At 41.6% G+C, this 23,236-nt stretch overlaps 2 long non-coding RNA genes across 2 annotated transcripts in view; one reads left to right on the forward strand and one right to left on the reverse strand.

The window, feature by feature from the left end:
• LOC140640852 (uncharacterized) overlaps window positions 1–23,236 on the reverse strand; it is a 428,058-nt gene that overhangs the window by 107,145 nt on the left and 297,677 nt on the right. Inside the window, exon 4 of the long non-coding RNA XR_012037460.1 lies at window positions 20,607–20,791. This is a non-coding gene — a long non-coding RNA (uncharacterized lncRNA). The remainder of the gene's footprint in view (window positions 1–20,606; window positions 20,792–23,236) is intronic.
• LOC140641192 (uncharacterized) lies at window positions 1,233–6,732 on the forward strand. Its single transcript, XR_012037726.1, has 4 exons — window positions 1,233–1,735; window positions 2,449–2,589; window positions 2,780–5,799; window positions 6,392–6,732. It is a non-coding gene; the product is annotated as an uncharacterized lncRNA (long non-coding RNA).

The following is a 23,236-nucleotide window of genomic DNA, read 5'->3' on the forward strand; positions in this document are numbered from 1 at the left end:
ATCCTTGGAGATGGTAGTTAGCATATGACCCTCTGCTATTATTTTTTAGGATTCACATCCTGCGTTTCTAAATCCTTCCGAAGTCTCAAAGCAGGAAACAATAAATTCTTTGCCAAGTATTTCTTTAGCAGAATCAGCAAATCCACCTCCTCCAAATGGCAGAAGGATGCAGATCCTGGTCATGTTTTTATTATCCTGCTCTAATGAACTGAGTCCAAATTTCTAAAATGTGTGTTCTCTGTTTTAGGCTGGAGTCCCTGAGATTTGTAATCCTAAAATAGAGCCAGAGACTGTTTTCCTATCAGCAAAACAGAGGAAACCATATTTGCAAATTCTTCAAGATCTCCCAAGCCAATCTGTTATAAAAATGAAAACTATTATTATGACAAGACTTAGCCCATAATTTATTTGTTGTGCCACAGTAATCTCCTTATTTATTCTGATTGAAGGCAATCACAAGTCTGTTCAACACTCAGAGTAAGTGGAAGTAAGCCAAATCCAGTCTAAACACTGACAACAGAAAACACAGGCACCAGGGTGACTTCAGGCTAAACACCTAAGTGTGCAAGGTGACACAGGATGTTGACCTTGAGTGTGTAGACGAATTTGATTCGTGTCCTAGAATCCAGAACTTGAGATTTCATCTTACCTCCCCCAAAAAAGGTGTTTAGCTTCATCTACTATAATGAGTAGGATTCAGTTAACACTGCTAAAGAATGGCTTGGGTTATAAAAATGCCTAAGGGACGGAAAAATTTTTCTTACCTCTTTTCTGCCCACTCCTACTGCATCCCCCAAACAAGAGACCCCTTTCAGCTATGGATGAAGCTCTTCGATGGCCATAAAGCTGATTTATCAATGCTCTTTTTTTTTTCTTCCAATGGCAGGCTACCTAAATCAGTCTAAAAAATCATATTTATTTGCTTTAAATTTTTTTAAATCCAAGGTGTATAGAATTCAACTGTCCAAACTTTGTGATCTCTTCAGGTTATTTTAGGATAACCTTTTGTGGACATGTCCACACAGAGACTGTAAGGTTTGTTAGGCGAATGAAGGAGACCCCAAGGCAAAATGATCCGTAGGAGGAGCTTTATTACCAGCACCCTCCGGTGAGGTGCTGCAACTCGGGAGAGGAGTCAAGGAAGTCGCCCAGGTTGGGGAGTGCGGGGGTTTTTAAGCCTTATTGGTTCCAGGGTCTGGATCCGGGTGGGGCCCTTGTGATGCGGGGTGGCCCCTGGCTAGAAAGTCCCAGATGGGAAGTTTTGGTTTCGCATCTAGGTTTCGATTTACTGGAGATGACGTGTGGTCACGGCTGCTTTGGCGGAAGATCAGCCATCTTGACCCAACTTGGGATGTCCGCCATTTTGGGTGCCCCCGTCTCTCAGCCTGACCAACATTCATTCCGACCTTTTGTTTTATGTAATAGCGTGAGGGGCCTCGACTCTATTCTGGCTACTTCCTGCTGACGGTTGGGCGTCGTCATAGGGGTGGTGGGAGGTGGGCAGGCGAGAGTAGGGCTGTAGGAAGAGTTGATTCACTGAAACTCGCGTCATCTCTCAAAGGCGTTCTGCAGATATCTAACAAGGCAGGGAGCAACTGAGATTAGGAACAGGATTAAGCACAGGGGTCCCGCTAGGGGGAGGAGGCAAGTTACCCCAGTGCGGGGGTCTGGACCCCATAGGTGGGAATCCTGGCGTCTGGACTGTATCCGGTCTCTGAGTTCGAGAATTCTGGAGGTGACTATGCCTGACTGGTTAACATAATAGCAACATTCTTCATTTAGGTAGAGGCAAGTGCCCCCTTTTTCTGCTGTTAGGAGGTCGAAGGCCCACCTGTTCTATAGGGTCACAGCTGCAAGGCTGGTAATCTGCGTCTGCAGGGCGCAAAGGGAATCAGCGATCCACTCCATGTCATCATTAGGTGCCAGAGAAAGCTTGTAATAAAAGTTTATTGAGGTTCCAAGGCCTGCCGCTCTGGTGTCAACACCTGTGGTCAGGCCTGCCCCAATAAGTAAGGGAATGAAGGCTGCCCATCTGTTTCCATGTGTAGGGAATAAGATAGACATGAGGTGAGAGTGGGAATAGATGGTAGTGGAAGGAGACAGTAAGATGAAGATGCAGTCTAGGGAGTCATTGGCAGTTAAGCATCAGTAGATTCCCTCAGGGCATGAAAGAAATACCCCAGGAGGGGTGCAGTAGGGGAGAGAGAAGGTGGCGGTGGAGGAGCTGATGGTGAGGATGTCCACAGTTGAAAGGTTAAGAATAGGTATGGGTCTTCCTATGGCTCTTGCGTGGACCTTCTGGTTAGTAATGGTAGTGTTGGGTAGGGGCCACGTTGTCAGAATGGGGATACCAATGATACTGGAAATGGTAGAGAAAGGGAAGCAGATCCAGCAGTCGTGGTCCTGAGATAGGTACCCAGGGCCGATGTCCCAGCTATTTTATTGCAGTTGGGGTGGTGAGGATGACCGTATGCAGTCCTGACCAATGTGGCTGCAGGGATCCTGGCCACAAGTCGCTGAGGAGGACCTGAGCTCCAGGGAACAGGGTTTGAACGGGGACCTCCCTCTAGTCATGGTCGTCTGGAGCAGGTATGGTCACGTCAGCATGGGCTTTTACGAGGGCTCCCAGAAGAGTTAGCTAAGTAAGAAAGAAGGGGCAGAGGGGCGGCTGGAAGGTTGTGGGTTAGGAGAAATGGTCGGCTATACAGGAGATACTAAGAATTTCTGCAACCTAGTGAGTCATGCTGGAAATGAAGGCAGGTCCATTATCCAACTGCAGGGTTCGAGGCAGTCCAAATCTTGGGATGATGTGTTCGATGAGGACCGTGGCCACAATATCCACCATCTCTCGGGCTGTGAGATATGCCTCAATCTACCCACTGCATCTGAGGTGACCACTACGTAAGCTGCGTGCCTTCGGCCATCTGGGGTGGGGAGGGAGCTCCCATCCACAAAAAGGACATGGTCAGGACTAGACAGCGCTGATCAGAGAGTCCTGGGAGGGAGGGGGTTAGTTCTTCTAGGAGTTGTGGGCAGGAATGAGAGGGCTCAGGGGTGGACAAGGGTACTGGCATCAGGGTCACTGGGTTTAGGCAAGGAGAAGGAGAGAGAGAGACCAGAGGATTTTCAATAAATAGTAGGTGATAGAGCTGGAGGCGTGAGGGGGTGAGTTGAGCCAGGGATCAGTGACTAACCAGATCTGAGAGTCGATGGGGAGAGTAGACTGAGACCTTCCCAGGGTGAGCTTAAGGGCCTCCTTAGTAAGAGAGGCAGCTGCTGCCAGTGCTCTGAGGCATGGCTGCCATCCCTGAGCAGTGGTGTTGAGGGAGAGGGTGAGAGGCGGATGGTAGCTTGCAGTTTGTGGAGGATGTCCCCTCCTAGTAGGGACACACAAGAGGGAGCGACTAAGAAGGAGTGTGAGAAGGAAAACCCCTCCAGGCTGCACGTAAGGGAAGGAGTTACCCTGGGTGGAGAGGAGGTCCCATCGATCCCCATGGCAGTGACCAGTGAGGGTCGGGTTGGTCCCGAGTAGGATGGCAGAACTGAGTAGGTAGCCCCCGTGTCCAGCAGAAAGAAGATGGACTTACCTGCTACCTGGAGTGTGACCCTGGGCTCGACCTGGGTGAGAGGGGTGGCCGAGTCTGGGCTCTGTCACTCATCCTCCAATCCAAGCAACCGGAGGACAGAACTTACCGTCTCAGAGTTTCCCCCGCGTAGAGGTGCCGAGGATCCCCCGAGGCTTGGGCAGTCTGATTTCCAGTGTCCCATCAGTCAGCACTGAGGGCAGGGTGGGGTTGGCTCCTTTGGATTAGGACACTGACGAGCCCAGTGTCCCTCGGCCCCGCATTTGAAGCAGGCCCCCGCAGGGGTATGGTTAGTTCCTCCCTTTTGTTGGCTCTCGGAGCCGGCCGGCCACCGGGCTGCCACCAGGGCCTGGGTCTGCAACTGAACCTTTTGCTGGAGCCTGGCCTGTCGTTAAGTTCACCACCTCCTCTTGGGAGTTAAAGACTTTAAAGGCCATTTTCACTAGGTCAGAGATGGGGGTCTGTGGTCCCTCCTTGACCTTTTTTAGTTTCTTTCGAATGTCTGGCGCCGATTGGGAGATAAGATGGCACCAGGACGGTCGCCCCTGCCGGTGAAGCCGGATAGAGGTGAGTGTACTGAGTTAGTGCCTCGGTTAACCGGCTGAGGAACATGGCTGGGTTCTCGTCAGGGGTCTGGATAATTTCTCTGATTTTGTCATAATTGACCGCCTTGTTGGAGGCTGCCCGCATGCCGGCAATGAGGCACTGGACCATGCGGTTGCAACGCCGGCGGCCAGCTTGGCCATTCTGATGGTCCCATCCGGGCTCTACAGCTGGGACCACCTGAGCACCCACACATGGCGGCGTCAGTGAGGTGGACCTGATCAGCATGTTCTCAGGCAGAAGCCTGAATGCGTTCCCTCTCTTCAGTAGTGAGGATGGTGGTTTGGACAACGTGGAGGTTGTGCCAGGTAAGGTCGTAGGCCTGACCTAGGTATTGGAACTCTGATAAAGTTGTCTGGGTTGGCGGAGAAGAAACCCAGATGCTTCTCTATTTGGGAAAGGTCTTGGAGGGAGAAAGGTGCGTGGACCCCGACAATCCCTTCTGCCCCTGTGACCTCCCGTAGGGGACAGACTAAGTCCAGAGAGGGGTTATGAGACCAGGTGCAGGGGGAGATAGGAGGGGATGGAAGCGGGTCCCCTTGAGGGGTGGGTTCCGCTGCAGCCTTCAGTTGGGGGATTGCAGGTGCGGTAGGGGTGAACACGATAGGGGATGGATCGGGGTTTTCCTGTGGAATGAGGGGTACAGGAGGCCGGGGCACAGGAGCGTGATAGGGTGGAGGAGGAGGCAGGAGAGGGGCCCTCATTGGGGGGCTAGATAAGTTTTTGGGAGGCTCAGAAAGGGAAGAGAGAGCAGAGGGGTCGGGATCCTTAGGAGATGTAGACAGGAGGGTGGGGGGAGGAGATTGGGCAAGGAGAACCTGAGACATAGAGCAGCGAGAGCATAGTGAAGGGCGAGAACGTAGGGTCCAAAAGGTCTGGACGTAGGGAACCTCAGACCATTTGCCTTGGCATCTGCAGGGATTGTCAAGATCCATAAGGATCTGGTAATCAAAGGTGCCTTCGGGGCCGTTGAGATTGATCGCCTAGGCGATATTGGGGCCAGGCCACCATACAGTAATGAATGAGATGGCACCTTTTCAGGTCCTGGGAAAGGCCCAGAGGTTTTTAAATTGGCCAGTAAAACAGTTTTTACCCAACGGAGTAAAAACAACGGAGTTTTGGGGTCAAATTTGGATTGGGCAGTTCCCATGATTCCAGCCGGGTAGCCCAGAGACTGAAAACAGGCGTCCCCGTTTGCAGCTTAGGGTCATGGACAGAAACGGAGGTCACCGTGAGGATGAGGACATCTCCTGATCCCCAGGGACCTGCGGAGAGCCACCCGGTGGCCCGGCAGAGGTGCCCTGGCGCGGCCGAGGCTTCAGGCAGGACCACCCGGACGGAGGCAGGGAATCAGGGAACTTACCCGGTGTTTCCAGGCGCTGGGTTCAGGTCCTGGTGATGAGAGGAGAGAGGCTCCCCACCAGTGTGGGGCCTCGATCCCCTCCCAGGTTTCAGCTGAGGCCCTGGTGGCGAGAGGAGAGAGGCCCCCTCCTGGAGCGAGGCCTTAATCTCCTCCCGGGTTTCGGCACCAAATGGACAGTTTTTTAGGGGAATGAAGGAGACCTCAAGGCAAAATGACCTGTAGGATGAGCTTTATTGCCAGCATCCTCGGGTGAGATTCCGCTACTCGACAGAGGAGAGTCAGGGAAGTCGGGCCCGGGTTGGGGAGTGTGGGGGTGAGGTGGGGTGGGGTGGGGTGGGGTGGGGTGGGGGTTAAGCCTCATTGGTTCCAGGTCTGGATCCGGGTGGGGCCCTTGCCAAATTAGGCAAGGGAGCACCGTGTCCCTGGGTGATTGGCTGGGGGTGGGGAAAGTCCAGATGATTGGGGGTGGGGGTGGGGGGTGGTCCCTGGCTGTAAAGTCCCGGATGGAAAGTTTGGGGTTTCCCGTCTAGGTTTCGATTTACTGGATGACGTGGCGGTCACGGCTCCTTTGGCGGGAAGATCAGCCATCTTGACCCAATTTGAGATGCCCGCCATTTTGGATGCCCCAGTCTCTCAGCGAGCCCAACAGAGACCAAAATAACTTTAAAGGATAGAGGCTACTAAAAAACCGATTTGTTAAAACATTTGAGCTAATTCTGATTTGGCGTGAATCAACTGTTCTTATTAGTTGAGTGTAGGCAACAAACATACCCCTTTTCTATATGCATCTTCACTAATGGTATCTCTCGCTCTTTTTTTTTTTTTTTAATAATTTCTACAGATATTCAATACTGAAACACCTTGGTCTGTATATGAAAAGTTCTACTTGTGCGAGGAAGACAAGTCTCAGGAATTTAGTCCAGTGTTACTGTAATTACTCAGGAAAGCAGTGAAGAGACAATAAGGAAAGTTCCTTGAAGGGATGCCTGGGTGGCTCAGCACGTTAGCGCCTGCCTTCTGCCCAGGGTGTGATCCTGGAGTCCCGGGATCGAGTCCCACATCGGGCTCCCTGCATGGAGCCTGCTTCTCCCTCCGCCTGTGTCTCTGCCTCTCTGTGTGTCTCTCATGAATAAAGATAAAATCTAAAAAAAATAATAATAATAATAAAGTTCACTGACTATGCAGCTTGTCAGATATTGGAGCCCTCTTGGTGAAGAAACCATTTTGAAGGGTATGTTTTTGCTGCTTCATCTTTTTATGAGCCTATTTGGGAGTCACTCGTGGTCCTCTCCAGAAATGCTTAAAAGGCATTTGATGACATAAAATGTCAATTGATTCTCCATTTCACACAGTCAATAAAAATGTAATACATGAAAATTTCGTTTTTCTTCCTCCATTTATCAAAAATGTATTTTAAAATTATCAATTACTGTAATCAAGATTACTAAAATTTAAGATGCTAGCTGTCATAACTGCTCTTTCACATTGTTCCTGCTATTCTTGCAGAGCAATTACAGGGCTGAGTCACAAAGCCTCCCCCAACTTCAGTGGATGTTGGAAAACATAGTTGAGTTATGTGCCCAAGAGAGAAATGGATTTAAACATCTAGGAAGTCTCTACCACAAGACCCTATAGAATAAGCATTAATATAATGCGATGAAAATGAATAGATCTTGAGAAGATCACAATTCTTCTCTGAAACCTAAACATTCCTTCCTTTCAGACTGAAAGTTTTCATTAAAAAATAGCTTTGTATGCAATGCCTCGACTACTCTCTCAGTTCCCAACTGCACATACCTTTTCCAACTAAAATCACTCTAATTTAGAAATGACTTGCAGGTATTTTAATGATTACACCATTTAACCTCAGACCATCATTTGCGTAGTGCCAGTACTTGGAAGAACCTTGTGGCATCTCTGCATTTTGGATCAAGCTGACTCTTCAGGCTCTGATAGCTACAGCTTAACTCTTTAAACTCTTACTGAGAACAGCTAACAGCTCCCGGGCCTCCCCCCTATATTCCTCATATCCTCTGGATTACCATTACTTAAATCTGCCCTTACTTTTGACTTAAGAAGGCGGATGTGCTGAGTGCAAGCCCTGACCCGTCTCCCTCTGTCCAAATGCCTGAACTTCTGCAGAACTCTTCACACAGCCACTATACTCCTTGGGGAAGGGCCCTTCACTCCTCAATGTCACACATTATCTGGGGACAGTAAACATCATAAAGATTCTGGTAAGTGTACTATGTTCATGGCTGGTTAAAAACACTAAATAGAAATCTGAAGCTGAATTAAATGGAACTAGATCCAAAATGAAAACATAAACCAGATTCCCTAAGAATCCAGAGAATGAAAAAAGGGTTCTCAAATGCAAGATAAAAGAAACAAAGTCATTGGACAGGAGAGTGAAAATAACAACCTCAGAGGCTGTTAAACCAGAACCAAAATTCTCAGTTGTCCAGATTGTTTTTATAGCTTTCTGATGGACAAAGAAAAAAATAATGATAAATGTACTTCTTTTCAGTTTTTCCTCTATCACCTTCTTTGCTTATGTAACCAAGTGTATTCATGAAATCTGCTTTTTGAAATAAAATCTGGGGTAGTTTTTTTCTTTTTTTTCCAACATCTGTCCTTATTATGCTATGCCAAGCCCTTTTCCTACAAGATAGTGACCTTAATAAGCAAATTTTGGGCTTTCCATGCTCTCATTCTTGGACCACTCAGAATGTCAATCCATGTTTACTGAGACTCGATTCTGTGCATCTTAAAGTTACAACCTTGGTTTCAATTTAACAATAAGAAACTTCTCCTTAGGGGCTCCTGGGTAGCTCAGGGGGTTAAGCCTCTGCCTTTGGCTCAGGTCGTGATTCTGGGGTCCTGGGACTGAGTCCCACATTGGGTTCTCTGATCAGTGGGGAGCCTATTTCTCCCTCTCCCTTTGCCCCTCCTCCTACTCATGGTTTCTCTCTTTCTCCCAAATAAGTATTCTAAAATATTTTTTAAGAAACCCTTCTCTTTACTTCTTTCCTTTTTTATCCACCAACCCTCCTCCATCCTAAACACTCTCACATGAAGACTGAATGGGCAGCTCCTCAAGGGCCAAAAGAGAATGAGAAAATGAAAGGATTTTCTTTCACACACATCTTTCACCTGTGTTGAGGCAGGGTGGGATCAGGGAGGTAGAGCTTCTCTGTGTGAGGACCCAGGACTCTTCTGAATACCTACTCTGTTCTTGTTTGCTTTTTAGGAGTCATTGTCTCTTTCTGACAGATATACAGATGTCATCTCATGCTTGATGTGTGCTATGTTTGTGGGTTCTTAAAATAGCACCCACACATATACCCCAGGTGTGAAATCTGACTTGAGTTTGACCTTCTGCTTCCCCATCCAACTTTAGTCTCTGCTACTGGCAGTACAACTTGCTGGTACCCCACAGCAGCATTAGGATCATGGGGTACACAGGTAAGAAAGAGGACAAATGAGGACCCTTTAGAGGATTCACTCGACCTAATGTAAAAACCATTTGTTTGCTCCATGAATGTGCAAAGGTAGTAGCACACCAAAATTAGATTCTTTTTGCTTTTTTAAAGATTCTATTTATTTATTCATGAGAGACACAGAGAGAGAGAGAGAGAGAGAGAGAGAGAGAGACGCAGAGACATAGGCAGAAGGAGCAGCAGGCTCCATGCAGGGAGCCCAATATGGGACTTGATCCCCAGTCTCCAGGATCATGCCCTAGGTCAATGGCAGGTGCCAAACCACTGAGCACCTTGGAGATCCACCAGGCACCCCAAAAATTAGATTTTTAATAAACCTGTGTTTATTAATATATTTTGGGATGTCTACTGACTGCTGTTTTAATGCTGCCGATTATTTTTTCTTTTTACTGAAGACAGAGAATTAAATTTTTAATTGTTTGGGTCTTTATATCTTCTTCAGAAAATAAGAAAAAACAAAACAAAACAAAAAAACATTCTATGAACCCTCTGGTTATGCAGAGAAAAATGCACAGCCTGTTATATAATGCAGAGGCATAGAAGAGGAGTAGCTGAAGTGCTTTATTCAAAAAAGATTGGGGATTGTTCTGCTTTGGGAAACTGGAAACTTCTGGTTGAAAGTATGAAACTTATGAGATTCTAATAAACCTGAGGTTTGGCAATCTCACTAGATTCAAATAGTGTATGAGAAGGACATTGGCACTAGGTAATCTTTCTCTGGAGAGCCTCAAAAATCCTGAAGGAGGGAACATGATAACCCCTAAGATTTCTGCAGTCATATCTGTATGATAAATACTTTAGAGTGGTTATTTATTAAGGATAAAAAAAAGACACCAGAAATCTAGTGGATTGAAAGCAAACATCAACAACAAAAGTTCAAGATAATCACTTTCCCTTGAATAGCATATATACTGCAATAAAAACAAAAAAAACCCAGGCAATTTTGCAATTGTCATTTCAATGATACAGAAATAGAACCATGGTTATTTTCTCTTTTTTCTTTTTTAAAGGTTTTTATTTATTTATTTATTTATTCATGAGAGACACAGAGAGAAAGGCAGAGACATGGGCAGAGGGAGAAGTAGGCTCCTCACTGGGAGGCCGATGTAGGACTAGATTGCAAGACCCTGGGATTTTGACCTGTGAGTCAAAGGCAGATGCTCAACCACTGAGCCACCCAGGTGACCTGGTTATTATCTTTTTATAACAACACAGACCAAGAACAGTTGAGGGGCATCTGGGTGGCCCAGTAGGTTGAGCATCTGACTCTTGGTTTCAACTCAGGTCATGATTTTAGGGTCATGAGACCAAGCCCCAAGTAGGGTACCTTGCTCTGTGGGAGTCTGCTTTCCCTCTCCCTCTTCCCCTTCACCACCCCTCCCCCTTCCCTGGCTAACACATTCTCTCTCCAAAATAAATAAATAAATCTATATAAAAAAAGAATAGTTGAACTATATTATGTGGTATCCCTTAGATTAAGTTATCTCTGAAAAAAAATATTGATAATCAAACCTAAACTGTATGTAGTAAGCCTTTGTGGTTTAAAAAGATTCCAAAATCCACCATGAAAGCCTACAAGTACATTTTTCATTATCTGGTCAGTTACAGTATTTTACTATATACCTTTACACTCAAGTTATAAACTGACAAAGGCAGTAGCACATTAGAAACCAGTACAAAATGCAATCTAAGGGCAGCCCCGGTGGCTCAGCGGTTTAGCGCCGCCTTCAGCCCAGGGCTTGATCCTGGAGACCAGGGATAGAGTCCCACATCGGGCTCCCTGTGTGGAGCCTGCTTCTCCCTCTGCCTGTGTCTCTGCCTCTCTCTCTCTGTCTCTGTGTCTCTCATGAGTAAGTAAATTAAAAAAAAAAAAAGTAATCTAAATTGTTTTTGAAGACATCACTGGTTTGTATACTCATATTATAAAAATTTTTTGTGAAATGCTTTTTAAAAATAAAATCTTACTGCCTGTATCTTTCTTTCACTTGTGATTATCTTTAATGCAACAGAGAAAACTCTCCTGTTGATTCTAGCTGAAGAAGCTGGATTATGGAAACTTGATTTCCTATTATTATTGGAATGGTAGGTGCAAATATTGAGGCAATGTTCAATTTTATTTTGAGACAGCCCTCCTTCCCAACCCTCTGCCATCAGTTTAAAGAAAAATGCTCTCTGAATGAATTACTTAAGACATGCTATCTATTTCTGAAATTAGCAGAAAGGGCCAGGTTCAGGATTCATTTAAATCATCTGTTTCACTGCCATAGGAAAAACAGAACTCAGTATTATGGCTTTTTGTAAATATGGAAAGTCTACAGATAAAGACTGTCAGGCTTTGCTGTGTTAAGCCCCATGATCAAATCCATATAATTCTATATGCAAATGACATGCTTATACAGGATCTTCATCTCTGATTTAGTATTTTCATTTTAAAATAAGCTAGCTAGAGATTCTCTGAATTCATTTTTCCTATCTCTTTATTCTCATTCAAATTATTATGTTAACATTATTCTATTTATTAGAACACCTTTCAGCTAAGGATATTAAAGGGCTTTGACAAGCATGAATTAAATCTCCCCTAAAAAACAGATTGGCACAAAGCTAAGATAGAATGATAGGTAGGTCAGCAAAGAAAAAACACAATGTGGATGTAAGTTCCCCTGTTCAAGGTCTATCAAGAAGGAAATAAATAGTCAGTGTCTACTCTATATCCAAGAGGTTAACTCTTTGCAAATGAAGGACCCAAGTGGTCAAGTAACACTATTTAGACAAATTCCTTGCAAGGCTAAACTCTTCAGAGGGTAGAATAGTCTTAAACTAAAGAGTTTCTGACAAAGGCAATTCATAAGCTCATAAAATGGAATATCTCTTAAGTACAGTTAATGAATGAGCCTCATAAATGTGTATTTTTAGGATAGTTACTGCCATCCATCCTGAGGACTGAGAATCCTGACAGTGGCTAGTATGATCTCTCTTATCTTGGTACACAAGAAATTAGGAAACAGCACATGCAGATTAAGTTTGCCCAATCCATGGGCATGTCATTTTTCTTATCCTAGTGTGCCTGGTATGTCTCTGACTCAAAAAAGGAGTACATAACAGCACCATAGAGAGCATACCTTACTATTCCTTCAACTGAATAGAACAAACATATTCCTCAACTACAAAATAATTCTAAGTCACATCAATGCACCCAGGGAGATTCACACATTTGCTTTAAAGACTTTCTACTAAAACTGGAATGCACATTTATGTATAGATCCCTAAGCTGTTCTGTTTTACTGAATATTTTTAAAATAGACATTAGAAATATGTTTAATAGCACAAAATATTAATCATGATCTAGATGTGGGCTATGTCCCACAGGAAAATTTCAGCCACCAAAATGCAAGAACAAAGTGATTGGCTTTTTTACCACACAAAATATTGACAAATTCTCTTATAGCCTACTCTTCATTGTTAACTGGCATGTCAGAGGATATACTGACCATATGAAGCAGGGCAAGGTGGGGCATCGGGGAGATATCAAGCATCAGAATGAATTTAACTTAAGAACAAACTAGCTTTGACCCCAGTCAAACCCAAAGTCTATCCAGAGGCCCATTACAGATAAATAGATAATATAATAATAAATAATTATAAGTATTATAATTATTTTCTGTGTGCCTTTGTTTCAGTAGCCGAATGTCGATCAAGAAATAAATAGTTAATAAGTTATGGTTTACTGACATTTGGAATACTCTGAAATATTTAAAAGCATTAGGCATATCTAAGCTCATGGACAATATATATAGTTTATATTGTAGATTGTAAAATAACATTATGCCACAATCCAATTTATTAAAGAAAATACTTATGCTAAATACAAGTGTATGCTTATATGATAACTAAAAATTTACAGATACATATTCAAGTGTTAACATTACTTGCCACTATAGAGGGAAGTGGGGCTGATAAGCAAAAGGGGAGTTTAAGCTTTTACTTTCTATATATTGCAGGGGTTCAGAATGAGCCTCCCCAGAATGTGGATTACTTTAAGCTAAAGTCAATCAAGGTCCAAAAGACTCAAAAAGAGCTTTTATGCCCCCCTTTACCACCTAAAAGAATTTAGATAGAGGGCCTGGTCTAGGAAGAGAACTATTACCAAAGATATCTGTGAAGAATATGGGCTGTGTATGATGGAGTGGAGGTTTGAGGGGAAGCTCAGCTCAGAAGGGCTTGGAGATAAAATTCTTCACTCTGTCCTATTCTCTCTGCATGGCATGGCTAACATTTGTCTATCAAATAATTGTTCTTCCCATATTCCTGTAAGTTTTATACCTCCCTCCCTCCCTTTTTTTATACCTCCCCTTTGAAGTGTCAAACCTCTAGACCTTTCTCCTTAGCTCAGCATGGCATGGAAGCTTCAGTGCCAGACTGCCTGTGGGGTCTCATCTTATGGCATTCCTGTACATGCATAATTAAACCTGTCCTCCTGTTAATCTGTCTTATACCACTTCACCAGCTAAGGAAGTTAGAAGGTAGAGGAAAAATTCTTCCTAACAACATATATTATTTTAATGCTTAGAAACTAAGCATCTATTTAGGTGTTATTTGATCAATTTTTGTATGATTTGAAAGTCAGCACAGCAGAGTGGTTAAGACTGGAGGCTCTGGAGACATATTGCCTGTGCTCAAATCCGTATTACATCTAGTGTATAACCTAGGGTAATGTGCTCTCTGTGCCTGTTTAGACACATAAAAAAGTCAATAATAATGGCTCATACCTCACAGAGTTCTTTGTTTAGAACAAACACCAATAAATTAAAAGAGTTTAAATATTTGGGCTACTTTTATCATTATATTAGATGACTTTGATAATTTGATGACAATAATGATAAATAAGGCATCAGAGAAAAATCTCATAGGTATAAAGTCAGAAATAAAATTCAAGAGGAGATTTAAGCCACGGCAACATTTAATTTAAAAGATAGTAGAGCAATGAATTTGGAACTCTGAGATATGAAGTGAATTCTAGGGACTTAAATAACCTGACAAACTATCATTAAAATATTAAAGAAATGGATAGTGCTTCTGAAACACTAAAGCAAATAGAGCAGTTTTACAGTCCAAGATAACAGCGTAGGAAGACCCTAAACTCACCTCCTTCCGCTGACACATCATATATAGACCTACAAATAAAGGAATTCCTCTTGAAAAAGAAAAAAAAAAAAACAGCCAACTGAAAAACTTCTGCATAACAAAGGATAGAAGGACAACAGAGAGTAGGAGACCTAGAGCCAGGGTAATGATTAAAACCTCCACCCAATGCCAAGACCTACAGTAGGGAGGGAGATCACTGAGGCACCCACAGCAGATTTACCTACTTTTGGACACAGCAGAAAACAGCACTTTAAAGGGTAACTAGAGTCTAAATGAAGGAAATCCATTTTCTAACCCTATAGTACCTGCCGAACAGTAGAGAAACTGCAGAGACTCTCCAGAATCAAAGGTGCTGATGAGCACCACTGTTCACCTTTGTCCTCCACCTTGCTGGCACAGACAGGAGCAGGATCCAGGAGGGCTCTAGCTGGTCTGCTGGGGCTAGACCTAACAGATATAAATGGAATATTCCACCTAAGAACAGCCAAATACCCCTTCTTCTCAGGTGCACGTGGAATGTTCTCCAGGATAGATCACATGTTAGGCCACAAAACAATTCACAATAAATTTAAGAAGACTGAAATTCTATCAAGTATCTTTTCTATGATATGAAACCAGAAATTAATTACAAGAAAAAAAAAATGGACAAAACAGAAACACATAGCAAAACTAAAACAACAAATGTGTTAACAAAGAAATGAAAGAGAAAAATCTAACAGTAACTTTGGACAAGTGAAAGAGGAATCAATAACAGATCAAATCTTTGGGATGCAGTAAATACAGTTCTAAGAGGGAATTTATTAGCAATTTTAGAGGCCTCATTCAAGAATCAAGAAAAATCTCAAACCATCTAACCCCACACCTAAAAAAAAAAAAAAAAAATACAGAGAAAGAAAAATAAAGCACAAAGAGTAGGAGGAAGGTAATAAAGATCAGAGCAGAAATAAATGAAACAGTGACTTAAAAAAATAGAAAAGATCAATGAAAATAAGAGCTGGTTCTCTGAAAAGATAAGCAAAATTGAAAAAACTTTAAGCCAAACTCATTAAAAAAAAAAAAAAAAAAGAAAAGAGAGAGAGAGAGAAAGATAGATCTTCAAGAGAGGATCTAAAGAATCTACAAGTAAGAAGCAACAGAAAGAGAGAGAGGGTAGTGTTTCAGAGGGAAGTACAGGCCCACAGACAGCTGAGGAAGTGTAGGGAAACATTTTCCAGGGACCAGAATGTCAAAAACTGAAAGGTCTGAGATTTTACCCTACTTATAAGCTAACTAGTTATGTTGTCCTAATTTCACAGATACTGACAGGAGACACAAAACTCCTGGGTCAGAGACAAAAGATGGTTTATTCAATCACAGAAAAAAATGTAACCAGAGCATCAGCATTTGCACGAAGTTCCTCAAGCCCCAATTCTCACACATCTTTCCAAGCAATGGGGTTGAAGTAGGGGGCAATACCACTCCCAAAATATGCCTCTATGGCATAGCGATTATTGTAAACTTTTCTTTAAGTATCGTTGACACACAATGCTATTATTGGTTTCAGGTGTGCAACATAGTGATTCAACATCTCCATACATTATGCTATGTTTAAGTCGGTTATTTTTAAGAAATAGCAGACCTAAGTGACACTCTGAAAACTGAGTAGAAGTTGCCCTTTTGTGAGAGATTTGATATTTGCAAGGGAAATCTCCATTTGTAAGAGTGTCTTCCTCTCTGCACCAGGAAGGATGCCTCTAACTCTCCAGAAACTCTTATCAATGGAGAAGGCAATTACTTCAATCTGCATAGCAACCTTTCTCTGTTTACTGAGATTTTCCTAGTAACCTCCCTTAACTGGCCTTCCTCCATCCCCCAACATCTTTTGTCTTTAGCCAGAGATGGTATTTAAGGTGGTGGCTTGGACTATTTCGGGGAGTTACGTGGTTTTCCTGGGTATCTTCCATGTATACAAGAGGCATACATGTTATTAAACTTACGCTTTTCTGTTAATTTTCCTCTAATTACAGGGAGGGCCTTCAGTCAAAAACCTAGAAGTGTAGAGAGATTATTGTTTTTCTCCTCCACAGGGTACATCACTGGAGAGGATCCCACCTTACAGAATGTATGGCTTTTATAACACACAGTAGCCTCTGTAATCTTTGCTCCAGCAGAAGATATTATTTTTATTATACAGAGGAGTAAACAAATTACCCTTTAAAGTTAGAAACTATCTTCTCAGACTGCAACCTACACAAGCATATTTGAAAAGATAGTCTAGAACAAAGGCAGGCAATGTCTCTACTCCAGAGATAAGCAGAAACACAAAAGAGCCATGGAGGTTTTTCTCCCTACATAACTATATTGAGAGAGCCAGCCTTGAGGCCCCTTATACCCCAATGAAAGAGAATGACATGGAAGGGGCAGGTAGTCAATCCGGAAATAACAGGAGATGAAGTGGAAGCCATTGGCAAAAGGGAAGGCATAATCTTGTTCACAGGTGTTTCAGCCTAAGAGACCCACCAAAGGAGAATTACAACTTGCTGACCTCTGAAGACACCACAAAAGAAAAAGCATTTCAACTGAGATTGAGTTAGCCATTCAGATACAGAATTGAAGGTATTCATTTGGAAGGAAATATGAAGAGTCAGACTCAGAAAGTAAAGGTATGATTCAGCGAACAGAAGAAAAAAAAAGTCCAATGCTGCTGAAAAAAAAAATTATGTTGGTGAACATTTTAATGTTCATTTCTCAAAGTACTACATTCTCATTCCTCTCTCAGGTAACAGAGTAACTCACAAATGTGCAGCAATATTCCCCTAAATTTAGACAAAAAATGGTCACTTTGTAAGTGAGGGAGGAGGATATGCAAAGAACTAAATTGAATGCAATCCGCACTACAAAGACATCTAATATCTCCACTGGCTAAAATAAAAAGTCTTTAATATAAGCCTATTTAGAGTTTCAAACGCTGACCCAGAGCAACAAAGTTAAGGAATTTGAAAGCAATGTTTTCATAACTAGGCAAATTATAGATTCTTTATTACTGTTTTAGGTACTGGAAGAATTTAATTGTGATTTTCCTATTAGCTTCCTGTCCCTTTCTCCTAACTATACAAATGCAGCTTACTTTCATGAATGATAACAGATTCCAGTCTAACATAGCATGACTTGCTCTGACATTTGCAAACACACAGCTGTGGGAACAGATAAATCTGGTGTAATGTTTATTTTCTAAGTGTGTGAAAGGAAATGGAATTCTCCTGCTTAATAAAGCTTCTGTAGAATTATAAATTTAAACAATATGATGGAACAGTCCCTGAGAGGAAAAAAAGGATAGCATAATCTGAAATGTCCATTATATTACCTAACGTTATGTTGTATGGGTGTCTCACAACATGATATATAGCTGCTTAGAATCAGGTAACACTGAATTGCATTTTCCTCAATTCACATATTTGGAAAATGAGAAAAGGACTCCAAATATATGCATAACATTCAAAACTTCTATTAAAAATCCAGATGAAGAATGAAATGATTGAGCTCTTATCACGTAGTCCTAGAAAGACTTGATTATCATATATGCCTTTGAAAAATAGAGCTATTGATAATTCCAGTGATAAACCACCTCTGAAATACTTTTAAAAAACTCCGGAGGATTACACTCAACAGCCACCTACTTCTTCCATTATACTTTTCATTCTTTCTACACCCAATTTCCATCTTTTCCAATTACACTGTTTCTGCTGCACACACAGCTATCTTGACTTAGAAAATGATAAATATAAAGTGAGAAACACATTCATTAGAGGAACACAGGACACCATTGTACATTGGCAACAAGAAAAAACAGGATCTTTCTGAAAATTTTGTTTTTGTAATTCAAATAACATTCCTCTCTAGGCTCACCTTAACAGCCTTTAACAGCACATCCACTAATGTGCCTGGCTGCTCCTCAGAGTACATTATTTACAGATCACTTGTTCTCAGCAGAGAGTGGGAATGAGGGGCAGTTTTTCCCCTCTAGAGGACATTTGACAATGTCTGGAGACATTTTTGATTGTTACAATTTGAAGGGGAGGTCGCTACTGGCATCTAGTGGGTAAAGTCCTGGGATGCTGCTAAACATCCTACAGTATGCAATGCAGCCCCCAAACCAAGAATTATCCAGTCCCTAACATCAATAGTGCTGTGGTGGAGAACCCCCACCTGAGATTAACACTTCACCCCACAGCATTCCAAACTACTTGTGTTCCATGTCTTTCCTTTGAGCAGCTTTTTAATTCCGGTTGATAGACTTTTTTCTCCTAAAGCACCAATTGCTTATGATTCAACTAATTTATATCAACTATTGTAACTCCTACAACTTTTTCTTATATTCACAAACTGTATTTCCTTACTTTCTATGTCCAGTTTATTATAGTGCAAAGGCACTGATGGGCCCTCCACTTCCTAACTATACAACCAGTCTTTGTGGTCTGTAACAACTCAGCTAGTTCTTTCTAGAATATTCCTTGAAAAGGAAGAAAATCCCAGGGAAAGTGACAGCATCCATGGCTGGCCTTCTCTGAGCTTAAATATACCCTCTGCTCCTGGGAGTGCTATTGAAAATTTGAAAATCTCTCAGCATGTTAGTTAAACCACTAATCAAAATTGGTTATGTACCTGTGTGGAGTCAAACCACCCTTATCACAAAATATGCCTAAAGAATTGAAATCATCAAGAACCCAACAATGAGGCATTCACGTACAAGGAGTTGAACCAACATATTTGGGGAAGAAAGACAATTAGCCACTTGGATTTTTTCTGGTTTGTTTAATTCCTGTATCTCTCTGGACGCTTACACTGGATTGTTAACAGCTGTCATTTAAGTGATAGAGTAAACACTTCACTGAGCTGATAGAGTGAATTCCCTTTAGGATTTACAGGTTTGTTCCCTCTGCAGCTAGAAGTGCTCTCAGATAAGCCTCTTTCCATGCACAACCCCTCCCTGGGACTTAAAGAGAGTCACCTTGGCAAAGGTCATGCCCCTCCCCTGCGCAACCAGCATACAATGACTGAGCAAGGGTACAAGGACCTGACCCCAAATCTGGATGCCTCAGATGGGCAATCCAAGCATCCAGTTCCTCCTGGGGTATGTTGAAGCTTTGGTTTTACTGCCTGCGGGCTTAACTTTTTGCTTTGTATAATCCAGCCTTCTGCCCCTATAGGGACATTCCCTTATATACTTTCTGCAAACTAATATTTATTTCAGAGTCTTCAGGAAGTGACCTGAAACCTCGAATTTGTTATCTTACCTTCTTCTTATACTGTAAGAAAAATATATTTTATAGAATACCTATTAAATATAAAAATAGGTAGTACTCAAGACAGTGAAGATGAAATTGGGTGTAGACCTTTATTGTTAAAGAAAATGTGCTCAATTCAAATGAGTGCTTTCTTTTCTTTTATATGCTAGGATGTAATCGAAGGTTATATTTATTTCACTTCCAAACACAGACTCAGTGAGCTGATTATTTACTTATTGAGCACAAATGTGGAAGAATGTAATTTTGCTAACAGTTCGTTCTCTGCTTTTTCTTTTCTTTTTTTTTTTTTTTTTTGACAGAGCTTAGATTGATGGGCCACCAAGCTAATTTATAAGTCCCACTGTGAGAGAGAGAGGACTCTGTTTGATTATCAGACTGTCTCAGGTGGAAAACTGAAATCACTGTGTATTCAATTAGTTATTGAATCTTGACACACCAGGTGCAGAGGTCAGTCCACAAAGTGGTTGCTTTTGAGTAAGAAAACACACTCAGAAAGGGGTTTAAAGAAACTTGCACTGTTGGGCCATGTCTTGATAGATTACCTGAAATGGCCCATGTTCAACATCAGAACTGGGCTGCATTGACAGTACAAGAGGGAATAAATCAATGCATTTGGCAGTGCTATAAACAAATCGATACAAAAAAAGGAAGAAAAATTGGGCTTCCAAGAAAGTTTCAAAAGTACTCTCTGGATTTAGGTAAAACAAACTCCATATTCTCAGGGCTCCAAATTAGAGAGGATAGAATCAGTCAATTTAAAATAATGGAGGCCCTTGTCCCCATATTGCCCTTTCTTATCATTTTTAAAATTTTTGATGTTTATTAGAAATTAGCATAGATATCCAAAACATTTTGTTCTTCAAAATTTACTATCCCCAAAGTGTAAATCATAAGGGATGGGATATGGGCAAGGGGAGAAGAGCACTGTTCCATTTACCATGCCCTTTCTTATGAGAATTAATAACTGCTGGTTAACTCCAAACAGATAAAATAGAATTAAATATAATTTGAAGTTCTACTGTCTTCAGTTTTCCATAAATCCACTCAGCACAGAACCAGGCACTTAAGAAGTATTACATAAATGTTCACTAAGTCAATATCCATAATTCAAAAAATGAATTACACTTACCACCCAGCATAAATCCAACTTCCTTTTGCTGACAGATCCACAAGCCTGGGAAGGTTTATTACAAAACCTCTAGTGGCTTCAGCTGCCTTGCTGAAGGCAAGGATGAAGTTCTGCTGGACGAAAAGGTGGGAGAGGGGGTAGAGCAAGGCCAGCTGGTGCTGATATTTCCATTCTTGAACCAACTTCTGGGGAAACAGGTGAAATTAGATAAGTCACCCGGTGACACGGGTTTCCACTGTGTCTTTTACAAAGAGCCCTACCCATCACCCTGCCTGCTCTTGGAGCTCAATCAGCCCCTTGATGGGTTCTGAAGGCCTTGTCACAGGCATCTGTCATTACCAAGATCTTTCTCCTCTGATTTCATTGTCTTTGCACATCTGCTGTCATTGGCCTCACATTACTTCCTTCTCCTCTATCAAAGGAGAGTAATTTTGTTTGCAACATTCTCCTCAAAAGTCATGAATCCCTCTTGGGAACTCTCTGGGCCACATCCACACAGACTGTTCTCTCACAAAACGTGACATTACCATCCCCACATTTTTTCTGAGGACATAATTAAACTCTGCTTTAATGACCTGGGGGAAGGAATGAAAGGTGTTTAAAATGATCATCACTGGCTTATTTCTAACAGGTTATCCTAGCTCGCAGTGACATAAATGTTTACCTACATTTGCTAAGTTTTTTCTCTCTATGCTCCAGTGCCCAGAACTACCTGTTGTATAACAGAGCTGTGGTACTCTGTGCAACTCTTTTCTTCCATTCTCCTTAGACCAAAATCACCGATTTTTTTTTTTTTTTTAATCTGTAAATATGCCCTCTTTCCTAAGCTTTAGACTTTTAAAAATTTACTTCTGGGGTTAAGGAATTTGGCCAACAATCACTTTATGAAAAATGCCTCTTTTTCTCACTTGCTCCTTTCTTTTTTTTTCAGATTTGTTTGCTCAACCCTCATGCATCATATGTGGGATATTAGACAAAGAAATTCAGACAATCTTAATGCATTAGAGGTATGTCGTCAACACCTTGTACTAAAATACTTATCTCCACAACCACCTGTGCTATATTTTAATTTAGTGTATTAAAGTCTAAACCTAGGAAATTAACATAATTGTGTGGAAGAGAAACTTTAAGGAGAGAAAGTCTCACTTTTGATCTCTACTTGCATTACTTAAATAACCCTGTCGCTCACCCATTCCCCCAAACCATATATTTATTCACTCTTATTTTGGGTCAAACAATCCTGGTGAAGTATCCTGATATTTAATTTCAGAACTAAAGCATGAGGTTTCATGGTCTGCAACCTCAAATTATTTCCAGACTTTTTGAGATGCTATTTTTTGTAAATGCACATTAAGTACAAATAGACTTTCCCAAACGAAGTATTACTTGTCCAAGAGGGATTAAGTTTTTTGTACCTCATTTAAAATGCTTATTTTGAACAACTTTTGAGGTCAAACTTTCAAGACAGAATACACGAAGGGAACTATCACATTTATTAGTATAAATAAGTAAAATATTAATAACAAGTTGTGATACCTTGATTTCTGTCTAGAAACAGAGATAATCCAAACTGTGGATCAAGTTTGGCTTTCACAGTAGGATGACCCACTGTCCCGGTTTTCCCAGAATTGTTCCTGATTTAAAGCTGAAAATCTCACATTCTGGGAACCCCTCAGTTCTGGAAAAACCTCAGTCCTGGGAAAACATCAACAATTTATAGTATATGTTCTTAATCATCTATCTTGAGAGCAACAGAAGAAAATCATCGATATGGACAAAACAGACAAACCATTTGACACCACATATTGTATACTTTTGATGAGGTTCAGCACAGGTTGCCCCAGAATGTGTCATTCTGGCATATGCATTAATTGAGCTGAGGGCAGTTGAAGCCTAACATCAAGAAGAGCTTTCTACCTCCCCTTGAGCTGCCTAAAATAATTGAGATGGGGTCCTATACCAGGAAGAGAGCTATTACTAGAAATAAATTTTTATGTCAAAAAGACTTATGGCAAATACTTGTTTATCAAACATTTGTTTTTCCCATATTCTTGTGAACTGTCTTTCTTCACTATGAAGCCCCAAACCCTTAGCCCCTTCTCCTTAGCACCGGCACCATATAAATTTCAACTGCCTGTCCTTGAGTCTCATATCTTTGGAATTCCCATGTGAATGAAGTTAACTACATTTGGTTTCTTCTGTTAATGTGTCTTATGCCACTTTAATTATAAGACCAGCCAAAGAATCCAGAAGAGAAGAAATAAAAATTTTCCTTCCCTACAATTTGGTTATTCAGAATATTTATAGTATATCCAATATGCCAGACTTCTAGTTGGAATTTACTGATATTGTAACATGTGTTTATAAGTAGATAGTGTTTAATCAATATATATACACAGAAGAGAGCAAGCGAGGATAGCAGGAAAAGGCAGAAAGAAAGAATTTTAAAATTCACAAATTTAAGCAGTTATGGTTTTAAATAGTTATGTGAACACAACTGAATATGACATTTGGGACAGCACTGAGACTAACAATGATTTTAAAATAGGAACAGCCAGCATTTAGTTTCAAAAATGAGACCTCTGTAAGATGCAGGCTACATGAATAGTTTTAATCCTAAATTAAATCTT

The sequence above is a fragment of the Canis lupus genome, chromosome 10 (genome assembly GCF_048164855.1).
Source record: "Canis lupus baileyi chromosome 10, mCanLup2.hap1, whole genome shotgun sequence".
Classification (NCBI taxonomy): Eukaryota; Metazoa; Chordata; class Mammalia; order Carnivora; family Canidae; genus Canis; species Canis lupus.